This window comes from Aythya ferina (genome assembly GCF_964211825.1).
Source record: "Aythya ferina genome assembly, chromosome: 6".
Classification (NCBI taxonomy): domain Eukaryota; kingdom Metazoa; phylum Chordata; class Aves; order Anseriformes; family Anatidae; genus Aythya; species Aythya ferina.
This window is the reverse complement of record NC_140303.1, coordinates 19769362-19788841: the sequence shown is the minus strand read 5'-3', so window position 1 is coordinate 19788841 and position 19480 is coordinate 19769362. Positions and strand designations below refer to the sequence as shown.

The 19480-nt window shown below is 45.4% G+C and overlaps 1 protein-coding gene across 2 annotated transcripts in view; it reads right to left on the bottom strand.

The window, feature by feature from the left end:
* The window catches only part of WIPF1 (WAS/WASL interacting protein family member 1), a 53240-nt gene extending 37128 nt beyond the window's left edge, over positions 1 to 16112 (bottom strand). Inside the window, exon 1 of one of the 2 annotated variants that reach the window (XM_084522838.1) lies at positions 15915 to 16112. The gene's annotated coding sequence lies outside the window, so the exon portion shown is untranslated. Of the gene's footprint in view, positions 1 to 12081; positions 12346 to 15914 lie in introns of those variants that run through there. The other variant, XM_084522841.1, reaches the window with a different exon arrangement.
* Between the last annotated feature and the right edge of the window lie 3368 nt (positions 16113 to 19480).

Genomic DNA, 19480 nt, shown 5'->3' with positions numbered 1-19480 from the left:
CGCTGTGGCAAAGAGGCAGTGACAAACAGCAGGAGTTCCCAGGCAGTACCTTCCTGCTGCCGGGGTCACCGGCTGCCAAAAGCTTTGTGCTTGTGCTACACCTGCACAATGAACACCCCACCTTCCCTGCAAGCATGCAGACACTGTATAAGACCGCCCAACAGAGGGACAAGCTCCAAAAAGGCAAGGATCTATTCAGCCTGACAAGGTAAGACCAGTACAAGCCTCTCAAACACAAGGAACTTAAGTGCAAACATGCAGAGGAGACCCATACAAAAGGAGATACACGTGACTGAAAAAAGGACTGGTCCACAAGATGGATGCTTCTGCACAAGACTTTTTGGGCACACACATGCCTACTAGTGCACACACTCCTGAGCTTGCGTGGCAGCAGGATGAGCGCACGTGCAAGCACATGGCCACAGATGCACCTGCTCTGCCCCGATTTACCATTTGGTGCCAACTGGCCAGAGAGAGGCCGGGGTATTATTTACACTGGAAGACACTTGAGAGCACTGCGAGATGCATGCAGCTTAAGCACTTTCTGGCGCTGAGCACGCAGAGACATTATATGCTGAACTGTAGCCTTCAGAGGCGCTGAGGGGAAGTTGAAGAGTTCAGGAAGTCACCGTGTTTGTGCACAACACACTGCTTCATTGTGCTTGTCTTCAGCTGCTCGCCCAGCCACTCCTAGGCTAGCAGTCATCGCTGACAAGAGCCAGTTTATTTCTCTTCTTTTCAAGGGGTTGTATTTACAAAGTCACTTCTAAAGTGCTAACTGCTGCGTGAGGAGCTAGTGGCACATACTGGACCATGTCAGAGCTGTGCTTGGAGTCCCTGATGGGGCAAATATACCTTTATACTCCCCCAAAATGCCCCTCTCCACATTGGTCAAGATGCAAGGAATTAATTTGCTGAGGGAGCAACTCACAGCCACCTCCTTTTAAGCTACACCCAAGCAAAATGTCCTCTGAGGGTGTCACTCCAGCTGGAGGCACCTTACTGGGGGCTGACGTCCTTTGGTGGGGCCACACAGATGGCACTGCGGGGACACCCACAGCAGCTGTGTGGTACCTGGGGATTTGCAGCACCCGCACAACCCTCACGCATGATCTGCTAAGCTTCTCGGCCCCTTGGGCCACCACAGACACTGAAGGATCTATCAGTTCTGACCACAGACCATTGCTACACAAAACGAGACATCTGAAACCTGATGAATTGTCCCCTGCACGTCAGCCATTTAGTTCCCCATCCTTGTCACAGATGAGGTATCTGCTGACTGGCACATTCTGGAGGACTGTAGTTTCTCTGGGGTTTTTGGTAGCAATCTTGGGTGATAAGCCAATGCTTGTAACAGATGCTGGATCTCACCTTGTATATATGCCAGACAAAACCATTTCTTTATCTTCCAAGTGGAAAGCCCCCCCAAAGCTCTTCCCAGCACATACCTGGGTAACTGAAACGTGCCACTAACATTGTGGATGGCACAAGCTGTTTATAAGACTGTAAATTGATTCCCCCTCACTTGCAACTGGATCAAACGGTGTTTGATTTACGAATAAAGGACCACCCCAGCAGCAATAATAAGTTGCACAGTGACCTGACAGATGAGCTACACCAGGATGTTAATGGCTGTGGCTGTAGAGCCATTTACACAAATAATTTGCTGTCTTGTGCTGGCTGTGGGGGTTAGAAAGCAATCACAGGCCCTGAGGTTTTGGGTTTAGATTAGAAACATGCACTGCTCTACTTAACACATTTGATGATTCTGGACCAGATGATGCCAAATGCCATCATTCATTCAATCCCACGCGTGTCACTTGCCTTACAAAAACATTTACTCTTTTTATGGAAAGTCACTTTGCTCACTGATATGGCTGTGTCTATAGCACACACACAACGTATGTTGTGGACACACATCTCCACACAACAGTGGGTATCGTGAGGAATGTTTTCTCTCTGGTACCTGTCACCAGCAAATACGAGCAATTAACATCTCAGCAATCCAGCAAAACAATCCATGTCGCTCCTGACCTCAAGCAGGCACAACACATGCAAGCACAAGAGTACATCATTGTATGAAGCTACTAAAACACGACCACAAAACTCCCAAATCTGCTTGCCAAATCACAAGAGCCCAGCACTAATACAGAGGTGTTCAAACTTCAAAGCAGGAGCACAGTCAGCAAGAGTTTGTTGAAAGAATTACAACCAGGCATGGAAACTGGGACTTCTCAGTAGCATGTAATCCCTGCTGTTTCCATTTCCTCTTGCTCATTATCAGCACAGACGGGGGCTGAAGATTAGTAAACAGTGGGTGTTTAGGGTGAATTAGAGCATGTGTGATATAGAGCTCACTATCCTGGTGGCATCAGCGTGACTTCGCAGAGACATAAATGTTTAATGTTGCCCACTATGTCTTTTCAGAACTATGAAATATTAACATGCTCCTTGGAGGTAATGATGGTAGGGGAATCACATCAGATAAAAAAGAGAATCTGTCTTAACCTTCCGCCAGGATGTGGACAAAATCTCATTGTCAAAATGTTTCTGGCCAGTGTTCCTCCTCCTCCTATTCTATGGTCACCTTTGCATGGAAGATGAAGGGTTTTTGCACAGCTCTTGTCCTGCCTGAAGCCAGGAAAAACAAACTGTGGGACAAAAACCTTAACACTGAGAATTTTCTTTCATCTAAATGCAGAAAAGAGTTTCCAATGAAATCTTTAGAGGCTTCCAACCAGATCATTCACAGGATTTTTAAGACCATTATACCTAGATGATAAATGCAAAAGAAGCAAGCAAACTAGTAACACTATCTGAAATGATTCAACTGTCCTTCAGACATTCACTCTTCAAGTGGATTCTCCTCTTTTTTTTTTTTTTTTTCCTCTTCTTTGCTCACTGCTGTAAGGAACAGTCTTCGGACAGATTTTCTCTGATCTTAGCCAAAATCAGACTGTTTTGGTGTCATTTTAGGTATTAAAAATACCATTACCACATGACCAATTCTAACATAAGAGCAATTACTTGCTTATATATTTTAGTAATTATGAAGACAAATCTGAAAGGTCAAAATAATTAAGAAAAGAGCAGAAAACAAAATTAAGTCTACATAAAATTAACAGCTACGTGCCTATGAGACATTACACTTTTAGCGATCACAATTGGTTTAAGCCACAGGCTGCCCTTTCAGACGACAGCCACGTAAATAAAAGTCATTACTAAGGAAACGTAATATACCTAGAAATGCCTACATATTTACTGAGTGAAAACTGCTGAATTGACAAACCTTGCTCTGAGAAAGTTTTTTGTCTGGTTGTTCCCCCCAGTAGTACAGATATCAGACTCCAAAAGAAGAGTCCTGCACTGCTCCCTTAATTTTGATAAAGGAATTGTAAGATACATTTCTAAAAAGAGAACTACCATGGTGGAATTCTCTTCATATCACTATAGACAATTCAAATAACCTTAATTTGTTCACAGAAGCAAAAAAAAAGAACTTCTATTAAAACAAATACTACCAGTGGTTGCTTATAATACTTAATTTCACATAATACCTAGTTTCTTAATTTGCAACCTTCTTACCCAATAAGCTTGAGACACGGTTTCTCTTCAAATTGTTCAAAGGATATGGGATTACTCAGACAGACGCACAAACAAAAACCATTTGCTGTCTTTTCAAAGAATATTTCCAACAATTTTTGCTCAGTAAAAATTGCCTCTCTATTTTTCCAGAACAGTGTATTTGTTATATCTTGCCAATGGCATGCCTAGTCTCTAATTATCTTTTTCAATATATGAACGCAGCAATGATGGCGATACTAAAAGATATTTATTATCGTGCAATTTGTCTTTCGCTATTAACATGAGTCTCAAAGTTTATGAAGCTTCAGGTACAAACAATATGATGAAGAGTTTTTATATACTTGGTTATTTCAGCAGAAAACACTGTTTTTAAAACCACAGTTAAATTGAGTAATACTTTATATTCAAACTTCCCATCAATATTTGTGCACACGCACACACGAGAACAAAGCTAAATAAATCTGCACCCTAGCAATCATGACCTACCACAACAGCCACACATTTTAAAGCCACAGAAACAGCATTTATTGACAAGACCAGTTTTCTATCTGATAAGACACACAATTTTAGGCTGTTACTTCTGTATGAGATCTATATTTTCTTTTAAACTAGAGAACCTTTTATGAAAAGCATCTGATCTAATAATGTCTGTAGCTAAAGGAACCTGAATGAACTGGAGCTTAAACTATAAATTACAGATTATTAAAAGGCATGACAACTAAACTAATATTGAGTAACATATTGCTATTATTTTGAATTCAGGATTCTTACCATTTATAGAATTGTTTACTTTGGGCGATTGTCTAATCTTTTTAATTGCAAACCAAGCCCCTCTTTCCTCCGTTATCTGTTCAACATGTGCAGCTATGACATTTGAGCAACTAGATTCTTTTTCAAAAAAGTCTGCTACTTTTGTCTAATCTATTTTCCCTTTTACACCCTGAGCATTCATATTGGAAGTACTGAAAATTTGTGATTCACTAGAAAACAGAAAGGGAGCTAACTAGAAGCACACTAATTAATACAGGAGTACACATTGGCATGATTTCCACAGATTAAGAGCAGCTGTGTACTATTTTACAGTAGGAACATCCTATCCAAAGTTCATGTCTTTCTTTCCTTTCCTTTTTTTTTTTTTTTTTTTTTAAATGGAAAGTCCCAATCAATGAGAACTTTAGTCCATTTTTTGCATTTTTCCCATGGGTGGTATATTCCACATCAGGAATATCTGGATGTTAAATATAGACACAGATCAGCATCCGTACATACTTGCTGGGTGATTATAAAATAGTACCAGCTCCTCTGCTGTGTAACGGATGAGAACTCTTACTCCTTGTGTAGGTTCAAGTGCCAGCACCTCCACACTGAGAGGAGCTGTGCCTGAGTAAGGTAAGATCATATCAGGTGAGATCAGATCATGGGTTTTTCTTTCATTAATAGTTATTAAAAGGAGTGTTCTCCCAAGGATAAACAGGAGAAAGGGAGGCTCAGTTTATGAATATGTATACCCACAGCATGCTATATTTTCATTTAATTATCTGTGTTACTCCTAAGAATTAGGAGAGTTTATTGCTATGAATTCAGAGAGCAGTAGTCAAACTAACAGGGAATGGAGAGGCATCCAGAGAACAGCCCTGAGACACAAGTTCCCTGCGTGCTCGGGGAGACCAGGTGTTGATCCTATACCTCACTCACACAACGGGCAGCCACAGGTACTGCATCCAGGCTCATGCCACTGTGCCCAGTGATCCCTGGGAATCAGGGAGTAGCTTCAGCCCTCATTCATCATCTGGCTGCTCCATGGCAGCTTCCAGCCTGGAAGTTGCTCAACAGCATTTTGACCTTTGAATACCTCCGATTACCAACTTGTTGCAATTACACTACACTAACACAACTCCCCAAGTAAGAGGGGCTGGGTTTCTGAAGCCTTGGCTGTGAAGGTCCCCACTGCACACTAGGGAACCAGCAGGCAGAATAAGCCCCCTCATTAGCAGGCTGAGACTGAAAGCAAGGACAGCAGTTTAGTGCTCTGGCTAGGAACAGCAGAAACTCCATGGAAGAACATAACTGAACTTTCAACCACATTTCAGTCGTTTATGGTTGAGCCTTTCGGTAGAGCTGTTTGCCTGGGGGCCAGGTCCCAGCACAGCCAGCCTGTTACAGAGCAGGACTCGCAGGGGAGGTGATGTGGCAAGCACCACTGCACGCTGCGCTGCAGGAGCCCGAAGGTGCCTCCGCATCCACCTCCCTGCCGCGACATGCTGCCAGCAGGGGCTCGGCTACAGCAGCTGTTATACAGGCTGTTTATTCCTGCTTGAGGTTTCACAGCATTAACGGTTCAGATTTAAGTAAACTTTGTGACATATATAACTTTAGGTCTTTTGCTGCTAAGTGGGACAGTTGTTGTTCTCTCAACTTCTAACGAGAAAGCTAGTGCACTGCACTGCTCCTGGGAGTTCTGGTTTTGAAGACCTTTGACAGTCCACGAGACTAACTGCTTCCATAATTAATATTCTGAAAAAGTAATAAAAAAAAAAAATCCCCAATTTTACACCAGACAGAATTCCCTAGTGACAGGGTCTGAGATCCTACACTGATGTAGGTTATAGAAAATTACAGTGCTACTGGGATCACGTGCTCTGTTGAGAAATGAAGAAGCTGGGACCTGAACAAGCCAGAATTCAATACAGAGAAGTGAGACTACGATTTGTGAGAATTTTACTGGACAGAACCAACATTGCATTAAACGTTCCTGCAGATGCATTGTTTTTGCTTCCCCCCGAACAGTCACATTACAGTGACACCCCAAACCCCTTGAAAAAAGATGTCAAGGGTGGTAGAATGAAGGAGTTATCCTACCTTTTCCAAAAATAAGCAGCTGACTCTGCCCAAGGACAGAGGAAGCACCTATGCACACACACCCAAGGGACAACAGCCCACACGACCCCCAGGAAACACAACCCCTGACCGTCTTGCCCCAGCACTGCTGCAACCTTGGTCCCATCAAGGGTGGGATGGGACTGAGGAGCACACCCACATGCCACTTTGTGAGCTTGCTGGTTTTATTTTTGTGTCTGTTCTCACTTCTTAGCTAGACATAACTTCGTGCACTAGGAAGTGGCAGTGGGATACTTCCTTATCTCTAGATAAAGGGAAGAAGGTGAAAACACACTATGTTCTTTTTACTTTTCCTTCTGCAGTGTTTTCCATTGTATTTTTGTTTGCTTCTGTCCATAACTGAAAGTGGAAGGCTTTGAGAGCTGTTAAATGCTGTGGTATACAGCATCACGACCACGGTTTCTTTAATGCCTAATCATTCTCACTGATGAGTGAACAAACAGTGAGCAAATGTATTTGTGAGAAGAATAAAAGCTTTCAGTCTAAGCAAAGAAGAGCAGTGTTATAGCACTCTCACTGTAAACAACTGTGAACTCCATTATTGCTCCTAAGAGGAAACTTTCTTGGGGAACTCTCAAGTAACAAAAACCAGAAGACAACACTGACAGTTCTTTCTCTGGGAAGCACAAAGTCCCTCAGTGTTCTTGCTTAAGTACTGTGTGTGATGACATCCAACTGGGTTTTACCCTGCGATTCACTTGCATTATCAGGGATGTTCTGCTGAACAACTGGCACACTGTAGACAAATAAAGGAGGAACTTGTCCAGTCACCTCATGCAGTTTGTCAGTTATGGAGTACTCCATTTTCTAGTTCCCTATAGCAGCTAAAGTTAATGTCTTCCTCTCTACTCCAGTCAGCATACACACACTTTTAAGGATGTCCAAATAAAATAAAGTTATGAGTTTTGAAGACGCTGATCCTGTAAAAACCTGCTAGGAAGGGGAAAAACAGGTGATGAGGAATTAAATAATGCTCTGATTCCACTTCAGAGGCCAAGTAAGCATGCAGCAACCTCTCAGGATAAGACTTATGAAGAAGACTTCACTTTGAAAAGCACGAGCTTATTAGAGAATTTGAAATTAGAACTAATCCAAAAGAAAAAAAAACTACAACATATAACCGGTTTGAATCCGAGTATCTTTTTGGAGTACTTAAAGCACCCTTAGAACTTCAGAATGCCTCTGAGTTTCTTGCAGTCACTGCCACATCGGTACTGCTTCATCTCAGAAGGTCATCCATACTGCTGCTGGACTCGGAAGACAAGAAACATCATTTACATCCAAGGGACACAGGCCATTTTGATTAAGAACAATCTATTTAAAATAAGTTGTGCTATAACATAAGGTTTCTGCCCTTCCCTAAACTACCTAGTTAGAACAAATGCAGAAGTTGAATCTAAAAATACAGTAGGAAAGTCCACAGGATAATTATCTCCTTGTAGTTTGCTGTTGCCTAGTATTAAACAAAGTTCTGGGACTGTCTGTTGCCATTGCAGAATTTCATAACTGTTGACTGGGAAACTTGTACATTTTAGGAAAACTGTACTCTACTAATTTCAAAGTAGTATTAGTCTGGGGTGGTTTGAAAGTACAACCTGCAGACAGAGTTTGTGATATTCTGGTAGGTGCTGCCTCTGTGGCCTCAGATGAATTCTGTTCTCTAAAAAAATGAAGTATTTATCCTTTAATATCTTCCTTCCCAGGGTATTGCTATTATTTGAATTTGTCCAATTGGAAAAGAAAGTTATTTTTAGTGGGCATTAAGCAAATGTACCCTGTCTTAGAGGTCCTAAATTTAAGGCAACTGACTATATAAAAAACAAGGAGCATCTGACTGAATAGATACACATAAAAAGGTCAATATGCGGAGTTGTACGAGCCCATTGTGTGCATGAACAAGTGGTTTGTTTACTTACAATATACACAACACACACAGAATGCCCTCTATGGTTTACATTTAATACTTCCTTTAAAAACTGTTTTAGTAGCTTCAAATGTGAAAGTAAGGATGACAATTCTCTACTTCGTCTTTTCATGCTGGGGAGGCAGGGAGCTTTTGGAAATATGTTAGGCCTCCTGTATTGTCCACAGGAGGCTCTCAGACACCAGCAAAGGGACTTGTAAATGATGTACTCCAATCTGTAAAGTTTATGATGAGCACATGCTTGGTAGGATCTGACAGATGAAGTTCAGCTAGCACCAAGCATGTTTAAGCTCAGTTCTGCAGGGACTATGTAGGAATTATGATTCATTCTCTTCCACTACAATTAAGATTCCTCCTGTGTTGAGTAGACTAGGGCCTGAGGAGAGCAGTGACTGAAGTGATTGCCGTGGGAGGACTGATGAGTTGGTGGAAATTGAGGAGAGAACTGCAGAGCTCAGTACTGCATGATACTGTCCATTGTCACCAAGCTGTGGTCTAAATCGATTCCAAAAGGGTGTCAAAACAGTACCCTTGAATTACTAGCTGTTTTCTGAGGAACATTTCCTCAGTCAGGAGGGGAGGGAGAGTTACCAGTTACCCATTGTCTCCAAGAAAACAAAAACCCTCACGTTATCATCATAACAAAGCTACCCTACTGATGCTAGTTACAAACCAGTCACCTTTCTGTGCCAGTCCCCGAATGACCCCAGCCTCTTTGGGCCTGCCATGCTGCCCCAGACACCTGCCCTTCCTCGGGGAGCACAGCCATTTGGGGGCTGCTCTGCGGGCCCACCACCCCGCAGAGACTGCTGGGGTGAGGTGAGCTGACGAGGCCCCGTCCCCAATCTCACAGCAAAGGTGGGAGAGAGGTCACTGATCTAGGGGAGACATCTTAATATGAGATCTTTAAAATCTCTAAAATGAGATCTCAGACATCACTGTTCACATAGCTGCTTTTAAAAGGGGAAATAGAAGAAAGAAGAGAAGGGAAGCTCAGGTAAACTCCTCTTGAACCTTCTTGAAAGGGTTTGAAGCATAGCTCCAAGTCACCGGGTGCAGAGGCTGCTGTCTGGAGGGTCACCGTATTTCCTGGAACTTGTTTTACCTTCTTAATTCCCGAGAACAAGTATGTTAGGGATCATGTATTTTGCACATTTCATAACATTGCACTTACCACTTCACAGCCTCTCTTGCCTAGGGAGATCTTTCAACCAGCAAAGGAGAGGGCAAGACAAGAAGTGCTTGAAAACAAACCCAGAGTCTGGATCAGAGAGCTCATTACATAGTCCATGACTTAATACCCAGAACTACAGGGGATTAAGTTTGCTGTATTCCCTCCAGGTTCAGCGGGAAGAAACTCGTGCTGCTAACCAAATCCCGTGGTGTGCCGAGACAGCATTACATGGCCGGAGGCAGCACCTGGCTCTGCCAGCCTCGGGCCTCCCGTGCCAGCATGCTCTTCTTCACAGATCAGTCCCTGGCTGAGACACCTCATGTTCTCAGTTGCCAACACTCCCATTTTAAAGAAGCTTTTTCTAAAGTTAAGACAGTTTGTTGTATTCAGCCATATCACTGAGCACAGCTGATTTGTGATACATCTCACAGCACTCTCACTTGCCCTGCTCGCATGCAGGCGGCACAGCACCCACAGCTATCTCTGGAGCAAAGCTGCCCGGACAATCGGGCTCTGTGGCTGGCAGGCTCAGCTGTTGGAGGGTATCAGCCTGACACCGCTCTCCTGCAGACAGGCAACACACACGGATAACTGGGCAACAGATTGTTGTGACAATGAAACAACACATTATCGTATCTAAAGTCTATGACTTAAAGGATTTCCCGACTTCCCGTGCCTGCTGATGCCCTCTCAGTATTTAGACAGCCGTGTCAAGTACGTTACAAAACCAATCTGTTGTGGCAGTGAATAAGCAATGGGCAGATCTGCCGAATGATGCAAGGCTCCACTGACTTTTAGTTATGCTTATGTAACTCAATAGTTTCACAGCTGCTAATAATTAGCAGATGCCCTGCATAAGTGCTGGACAAATAGAGAGAGATGGAAAAGGAGAGCCCTGCTTCATCACTTCAAAAGTGAGCTAGCAAAACAAGAGTAATGATTTTGCTTTTTGAATCTATTTTCTTTTTCTTCCTCTCAACAGAATTCAAACAAACACAGCATAACGAATGCAGCATAACTTATAAGCGAAGGTCTGAATGGTGCCTTGTTCGTAGCATTTGGATTTGGAACACAGATGCGGTTAACTCACTGCTTAACTCATGCTGCTCTTTAAAATGCTGATCTGTCTTCTCAGTCTCCATATTTTTAAAAAAGCTTTAAGTGATTTTTATTTTTATTATTATTTTCAAACAAAGAGAGATTCAGGCTTGGATTCAGTGTACAACTTCTTCTGCTCTTTTCCTCTCTAAAAAATAAGAGATTAATTGTTATGTGGCAAACTGGGAATAACATCACTTTCTAAAAATTTCCTCTGCAGCTCGTCTTTATTTCACCAAATTCTTTTCCAGATCTGATGTTCCTAGTGTTTCCTGAGAGTCAATGCATTAAGCTGTTTAGTACTAAAAATCCTTACGAATATGACTGATAAAGAAAAAAGTAAAAATGATGTTTTGGAGGATAAAAGCAGTCCCTGCTGCTGATTGATCTGAAAGTGGCTGAGTAGGGAAAGGACATGCTTTCAAGTTTAAAGACGACATCTTTTAGCTACTACAGCACTAGTCAGGAGATTTATGATCCTTTCCCAGCGCTATTACTGACCTGCTGCTATGGGACTTCAGGCAAAGCTATTTCCCCACGCTATGCTTCTCTATTTACTCTACTTTTTGAAGTCTTTATTCAGACTTCAAGGCCATTTTTGGACGTTTTGAGACCACTTATTCCCAGATGTTCTGGGGACAGACTAAAGTAGCCATGCTTAAGCAGCAGTACAGAAACAGAGCATGCCATCAGCTGGACCTCACCTAGTTCATCGCTGGGCTAAGCAGAGTGAAAGCAGGCTGCCTGCACCTTGTCCAGGTGAGTTTAAAAAGCATTTCCAGGGAAGGAGAATCTGCAGCCTCTGGACAACCAGTGCAAGTGGCTAGCAACCCCCACTGTGGGACACCTTGCTGGCAATTTGTATAGGAAGAACAAGCAGAGGAATGCAATTACTTCCTAGGGCTCACTTCTGGTGGGTCAGGGCTCAGGGAAGTCTGTTCCACTCAGCCTGTTCCTCACAGCAGAAGGATTTCAGCATTCAAGCAGAGCACTCACCAAAAATACTAAAAAGGAGGAAGAGAGAATCACCCCACTTCCTGAAGTTATCACAAGAGAAACATGCGCAAATGATTTTGGGTTTGCTGAAGCTGCTAAGAGCATTTATTTAAACCTCAGTGTTATTTCCCATTGAAGAATATCATGTAGTTTCTTTAGCAGGAAGGAGATGCTAGCTTAGCTCAAATGAAGAGGAGGAGAGCTTGCTCACGAACACACGTGCTGGAGGCCAGGAGGGCTCCTCACATGGACTCAGCCCCAGGAGGGAAATGGCCAGAGCTACACATGCTGTGAAGCAATTGAGGACGATGGGTGCCACAAGAGCAGCTTAAGTATTACGAAAGTTTGCTTCTGCAACTTTAAAGGAGGTACAAGATGAAACATTTTAACTCCATGGTGTACTTACGTGTGATTAGAACCAAATGCAGAAGGCTCCTGAAGAGGTTACAGCAGTTTGTTACAAAACAGGCTTTAAAACCACTCCTCGGGCTTCCTGCTTTGCTCCTTCCAGGTATAAGGATACTTTCTATTCTGAATGCCTTTGATCTCTCAGATTTAGATGAAACTGCTCCCTCGCTGCTTGTGTCCCCAGCTTTACAGATGCTGCACTGATCTTTGTGCACTGAGCTGGATGAGGCCCAAGCATAGCGGCTCTTTCAGGCCTGCAGGGCTGAACAGCAGCAGCAGTGCCTGTCAGAGCCCTGATGTTCAGGGTTAATTCCACTGAAAACATGTCATCTTCTCACTATTCAGACTTCACTTACAAGTCAGCAGTGGTCACATACTGTTTGGAAAGAGTCACAATAGAGTAGTAACAGTTCATTGATTCCCTTCCCTTCCGGTATCTAGATATATTTATACCTGGGGCTGATGCTACACGAGAGCATTAAAACACCATCATACTAATCACTGCAGGCATCCAAAATATTTTGAACAAAACCTACTAAAATATGATTCTTTATTAAATTTAGTTTTTATTAATCCCTTTTCTAGGCTATTTGCCAATTAACAGTTCAGTAGTCATTATTCAAGAACAAACAGATTTTCATGTACATTTTTGAAGCAGGCAGCTAAGTAGCAAGCAGTTATTAATTGCACACTCAGTGGCACACAAAGCAAACAGCTGCCTTGACAATTTGTGGCCACTTCCAGCATCTTCATCTTTGGTACTACCCAGATCTGTTCTACCAGAATAAAATTTACTTTCTCACCATATAAAGAATGTTCCCTCCACCCTCCCCAACTCACACACAGCTAGAGCCATGGGTTTTCAGCTAAGATACTTGACAGTGCTTTATTATAATGGATCCAGTTGACTGAGTATTATAGTGCACCACATGAAAAAAGAAAGAGCATCTGCATTAGAGCCAAGATTAAGGAGCCAGCAGAAAGAACACAAAGGCATTTAATTAGATTTGAACTTTTACAAGACTTCATATTGTTGTGAAGTAGCCACAAGTAAAGCATGTTTATGTTGGCAAGAGCATAAACTTTAAAGAAATCCCCTCCTTGCCATTGCATCACTATTTCTCATAGTTTCTAAGCATAAGTCCACTATCCAGATGGGGATTCAATGCAGTTAAGAGCACAGAATGTTTCTAATGTCTTTGCATAAAGACATTTTGCCAATACATGTATTTATACACCCCCCTCCCCCCATACAACATATGGGCCTTGAAAGGAAACCTATGAAATTCTGTCCTCATGTCACTTTTATCAGACAACACCAACATGCCCTCTTTTCTTCCTCCAAGAAAAGCTTGATGTTTATATAAGCAAGGCAGAAAATTAATAGCTGTTAGAACTTTATGCACTGTAGGTAATGAAGAGTAATATTGCAAGGCATTTTCCTCACAAAGGGATCAGTATTGCTCCTGCTCCCCAGCAGCCTCTCCACTGAGAAAGGTCTGGAGGGCACCTGATGTAAAGGTCATATGCACTATTACAGGTAGGAAATTGTTCCTTTAATAGCTAATAATATTCCAGTGGCAACTCTTGATTCTGACTACTGTATCAGTAAAAACATGAATATCCTGATGCAACTTTGTGGTAAATCTGTGTATCTCAACAACAACAAAAAAAAAAAAAAAAAAAGGAACAGCTACAGTACCCAAGTACCAGTGCTAGGCCTAAAGATGGCCCCTTGCTACCTGATGCTACCCAGAGCACAATGCCATACTATAACAAGTTAGAAGTGTAATTGCAGTAGAAATACCAAGGCAGCAGCAGAAGTTGGAGAGCTTTGAGCACTCTCGAGGCAGGGGGGAGGTGGCACAGGCTGGAAGAACTGCTCCTCCTCCCCTCCCGCCTTTCTGAGGGATTTTAACCTGGATGGCTGGACCTGTCAGTGGCACACCCCACAGATAACCAGAGAGGGTTGCTCGGGCTGCAGCACAGGGCAGGAACAGGTAAGCAGCAGTAAGAGATGAAGAGGGACAGGGTTAGAGGTAGAAGTCCCTCAGCTCTATCAAGAGCAGCACAACTGCACCTCCAGGGCACAGTCCCTGCCCCAGAGACCCACCACAGGGGCTGGTGTGCCTCTTACTGCTCCTAGGGAACTGGTCTCAGCCAGCTAAGGGAATGACTATTTCATGTACAGCACGAAAAACCACATGTTTGACAGGCATATGGCTAAGGGCAACATCCTGCTTGAGGTCAGAGGACACTGGGGAGCCCAGAAGAGCAGGGAGGGGAGAAGGATGCACACAGTACCAGAGGAGTTAAAAGCAGTGCTTTCTGGAGGAACAGTAACTCAGAATAGACACAACCTCATTTTTAGACTCTTTACCCCAGCTAAACAGACTCCACAGGCATAGGAAAAGTGTCCTCTCTATTTGTCGCCTTCTCCTGCTCTCTTCCTGGATCACCCCGTGCCTGCCCTCCCCTCACGTGCTCCCGCTGCGTGGAGGGCAGAAGCACTCCGCAGAAGCTGCATTTCCTCCTCACGTGCTCCTTCCCTGCTGCTGCTCCAGCAGAGGGGAAAACCACGCACCAGCAGGGTCCTCCTCATGCTGAGCACCACCAGGGCCAGAGCAGTCACCCAGCGCTTCACCTAGGCCACAGGGCCGGGGACACCTTTCCCTCAGGGAGCCATACTGCCAGAGCAGGCTCCTCTGCGCTGTCACAGCCATCCCTCGTGCCCTTCTGTAAAGCATGGCTCCCCAGCAGGGTATGCCACAGGTCCAGTGTGGAGGCACTAAGTAACAGGACAGGACTTCTCCATGGGGCCTCCTAGGCACCCTGTGGCTGGAAGAGCTGGCAGGCATGGAGAAAGGGAGGGGAAAAGTCGAAGCAGGCAGTGACAAAGGGCATGAGCGAGGAGCAGAACACACTGCCCACCCTCTGGAGGCCAGGAAGACTGAGGAAAGCTGCTTGCTAAGGCCCTTTCTTTGAGGAAGTGCCACAGGAATAAAAAAGCAATTTAAAGTTGCCTCACAGTGGATTCCTGAATAAGCACATCTACTGAGCAGCAGAGACAAGCTCTTGTTTTAGTTAGGAGGCCTGAGCAGGGCACGTGGCGGGAGCTGAAGAACGCACACTCAGAGAAGGGACACGGTCCTGCCCCACAGGAGATGTTTTTATTGAGAGGCGAGGAGCAGCCATTAGAGCACAGCAGCACACAAGGAGGGAAGGCTGAGACCTTACGGCTGTTTACTCGAGGTCTGCAAACGCATCTCCTTCAGAAAGCCCCCGAGAGCCAGCTCAGAGGGCAGAGACCTGCTGGTGGTGCCTGCACCACAACACATAGCCGCAGGGCTCACCCAGTGCCCACAGGGGACGGCAGCACGGGCTGGGCACCGCACGTGCTCGGCGTGGCTGTCCCCACCCGTGTCACCGCCAGGAGGGATGCGGTGCCACCAGCCACCCCCGTGGAGGCCGAGGCAGAGGCACAGCCCGGGGTGCACCCGGAGGCCAGGCCTCACCCGACGCCATCCCCTGCCCCGGGGGAAGCAGGAACGCCAGGGGGAAGCGGGGAAGGAGGGAGGAAGGATGCCAGCCCGGCCAGCACAGAGGAGGAGCGGGAGCGGCTGCAGGAGGCAGGAGCGCGTCCAAGCCCGAGACAGAGAAGTCTGGAAGAAAACAGAGAGAGAGAGAAGGGACAGGCACGACGCGAGGCTCAGCTCCCGGCTCCCCGAGGGGCACCGCGCCGCCCCTTGCCTACAGCGGGGCGCCGGGGTCCCTGCCGCCTCCGAGGGTCCCGGCGGGGGTCCCTGCCCGGCCGCCCGGCCCCCTCCTTACCGCGCTCCGTCGCGCTGCAGCCGGCGGCGCTCCAGCCGCAGCGGCGGCCGGGGCATGTTGGGCCGGGCGCTATTTATAGCGGCAGGAAGCGCCGCCGCGCGGCTCTGGGGCGCCGCTCCCCGCCGCCCGAGATGCTGCACCGGACCCGGGCCCGGCCCCGGCCCCGGGCCCCGCAGCGCTGCCCGAGGCCCCCCGGTGCCCCCCGTGCCCGGTCTGCCCGCGGGGCTCAGTCCGGGGAGGAGCGGGGCAGCCCCGCCGCGGCGGGCAGGGGGAGGAGGGCAAAGGGAATTAAGCAGCGAGGAAGACGAAGTTGTTTTTTTTTTTCCCTTTAACGTCTGCAGTACGCAGAGGTGTGGGAAGGTCGATTACCCCTCTCCGCATGGCGGCCCTAAAGGGATTTGTGCTTCTTGCCTCAATTAACTCACGCAGAGATGGCTTTCCCAGACAAGAGATGCTCTGCTTCCTACTCCCTCTAACCGTGATTAAAATTCCTAGAAATAAAACTTCTGTTAACGTCTTTGGGACCAGTACCGAGGTCTGGAGTGGAAAATTGTGCCCAAAGTGTGTGCTTGGGCAGACAGGAGTGAGGCTGGAAGGGCAGGAGAGCTGCGTGCTGGGTGTCTGACCAGGCCGGTAAATTTCACCCTAGGTGCTTTTTGTCCCTGCAGGATTTCACTTTTTGGAGGTATTTGGATGCTTTTTGTGCAGTCCATGCAAGAACGTGGTCCAGCTCAGCAGCTGCATAATGCTGCTGTCTAAACCAGATGAATGTTAGGGACAGGTGTCCCGAAAAACTTCAGTGCATTCTGGATTCCCTTGCAGCAACATGTCCCAGCGAGGTCAAAGACTGAGTAATCTGTGTGCTGGGTTAACCTCTAAAAATTTACTTTTGTGCTTTTTACTAAGACATTACCAATCACAACGACAGCATTAAGGTGAGACATGCTGTCCTGAGAGCAATGGCATTACTGATTTGCCTCTAGTGTAAGGTCTCAAACCTTGCCAGCCTTTTATGTAGGTCATTTCTCCGTTTTTTGTGTTGTTGCATGCTTGGGGCATTGCAATAGAGAAAAATAGGTACAATGCTCTTTTTTTTTTTTTTTTTTTCTTCCTTCCCTCTACCCTCTTCTGCCCTATGTGCATGACCTAGATTAGTTTGTAAGCAAAAATTAGGGAGCTCGCAAATGGAAAAGCTGCAGGTATTCTCTGCTTACTGCCTTTATGGAATCACAGACCTAAAGCTTCCTAAAGAGGCTCACAAATCCACATGGGGTTCCTAAACACTGCATACTGTATTTGGGTCATTGGTTAGCTGAAAGCAGATTCGAAATCACATACAGGCAAACAGCTTCCTCTTGATTAGGTAGTGGAGAAATATCATATGATGTGTTTATTCCCAGCTCCATATGGGATAAGTAACAAACACTCATCAGGATCTGCTTGGTTTAGAAGCCAGCTGAAGGGGTTGGGAGGACGTGCTGTGGCAGGGGGGTCTGTACAGGGACCATGGAAGTGGTAGAAATGCTTGCAAGGAAAGAGTTCTCCCTTTATGGGGAACCCACCAAGTGGCCCATCGTCACTGCATTGCCATAGCCTACAAACTCCTTGCACTCGTGGTTGCTGGTCACTCTGGCATGCAGTGTGGTAACAAGCGGACTCATCCTGCCCTTGTTCCTTTCCCTCACACATGTGCTGCAGGTAACTCCCTGCAGCCAGCTGGACTCAGCAGGGCTCCCACACGAGCCTGGAAATGGCTGCTCGCAGGTTGGTTATTTTCCATAGCCCTGCTTGTCCTTTGTCCTTTAGTAGGGACCGAGCGTGATTGTTTTAGAGAATCCTGTGTGAAGCAGGGTGTGATTTCCCTATCTCTAGTGGGAACTTATTTCCAGAAAGGGGGAAGAAACACCACAGCTTTGTTGTAAGCCTGTATCTGCCCTGTTCATCTGAGAGAAGCCCGGGAGACTTTGTACCCATTTCACAATGATGACAACCCACAGAGCTCCTATTTTTCAGGAAGAAAAAGAGGGAAGGTGGGAGGGAATTTACACCCCAGGAGCCAGGAGATTGTGCTAGACTTTGTTAGCATATAAAAACTTGAGATCTTGTGATCAGATCCATGTAAAGCAACCTTTTAAAAGCAGCCACTGTCAGAAACATTTCTGATGCACTAAACTATCAGTGACTTAAAGGTGACATCTCACATACCACCACACCAGAAAGCAAACATTTTAGGGGTGCAATATGCTTCCTTTCCCCAAGATCAGCACAGCGTCTATGCATTCTGCAGGACTGCATTACACTTTTTCACCCTGCTGTCCCCCTGCCCACTGCGGTTTGCTTCAGCTGTGGAAACAGGAACTGCAGAGTCAGCACGCCGATGAAACTCACACTGCTTTCACACATCTCTGGGGAGATGGCTACAGCGAGGGGGCTGGCAGCAGCTTATATCCTGGGGAAAAGCCACACACTTAAATTGTCTTAGAGTTGCCTGAAAAATAAAATCCTTTTTCTTAAGAACACTCAAACTGAAAAGAGGTTTCAGGACACAAACACTAAGTTTTAGTTGAATGTTCAAAGCTGGGATAGGCACGCTCATGATCAAGCGTTTGGAGTTTACTGAATGTCATTTTTCTGCTCGTTCTGTTGATCAATTCAATTATGTTTTAAAAAGCTAAGAGGCAGCTGGCTGAATAGACAGAATAAGGCCATCAAATTTAGCTCATCTGCCTGGTGCTGACGGAGAACAGCAGCCTGTTCTGATTACAGACTCACACAGAGGTGAAATTGCTCCCTTGGAACCAGTACAAGGTAATGGACTTTTAAAAATTCAAATAATCCCCTCAGAAGGGTAAGGACTCCTGAATGGTGTGAGTGCAAAAGGGGAAAGAGATTTGGGCTGACTGCATCTCGGAGGGTAAAACGTCTGTGGCACAGCAGAAAGTAGCTGAAGGTCAGCTAAAGGAATGTGAAGGGGAAAGTTAATTGCCAAATTGTTTAAAAATTGGAAAGAGCATCAGAGTTAAAAAGATGGAGACGTTCCAGTGGGTCATTCTTTTAAAGACATAAATAGGGTGTTATCCACAAGATCAAAGTGAACAAAACCACCTCTATTAGCAAGAAGATGGCAGTCAAAAGAAGGACAAGGTAACTGCTTGGAATGCTGTTGTTGTCAAGAAGACACCTCACCCAGCAGGCTGCCTTGAGTTAAATTAGGTCTGCGTACTGCAGAGCAACAGCACTTGGATGTCATTATTTTTTGCACTTATTAGAGAAAGTTCACAGTGAGTAAGCGAGGCCTGTTTTTCATTTTGCGTATCAGAACTGCTAGTCGAAGTTCAGAGCCAAAATTTGCCTACTGAAGGCAACGGGGCAGCAGAGATGCGCATGCGGGTCAGCCAGGTCTGTCAATGAGAAATCATTAGACAATTCATACGTATACACTGACAGCAAATTAGCTTTGACAGTGACCAAGACAGCATGGTTACAAGCTCTGAAGCTGCTAAAGCTGCTATTTTAACAGGTATGCCAACATGCTGACACTTTTAAAAGGACAGTACCAAATGAGA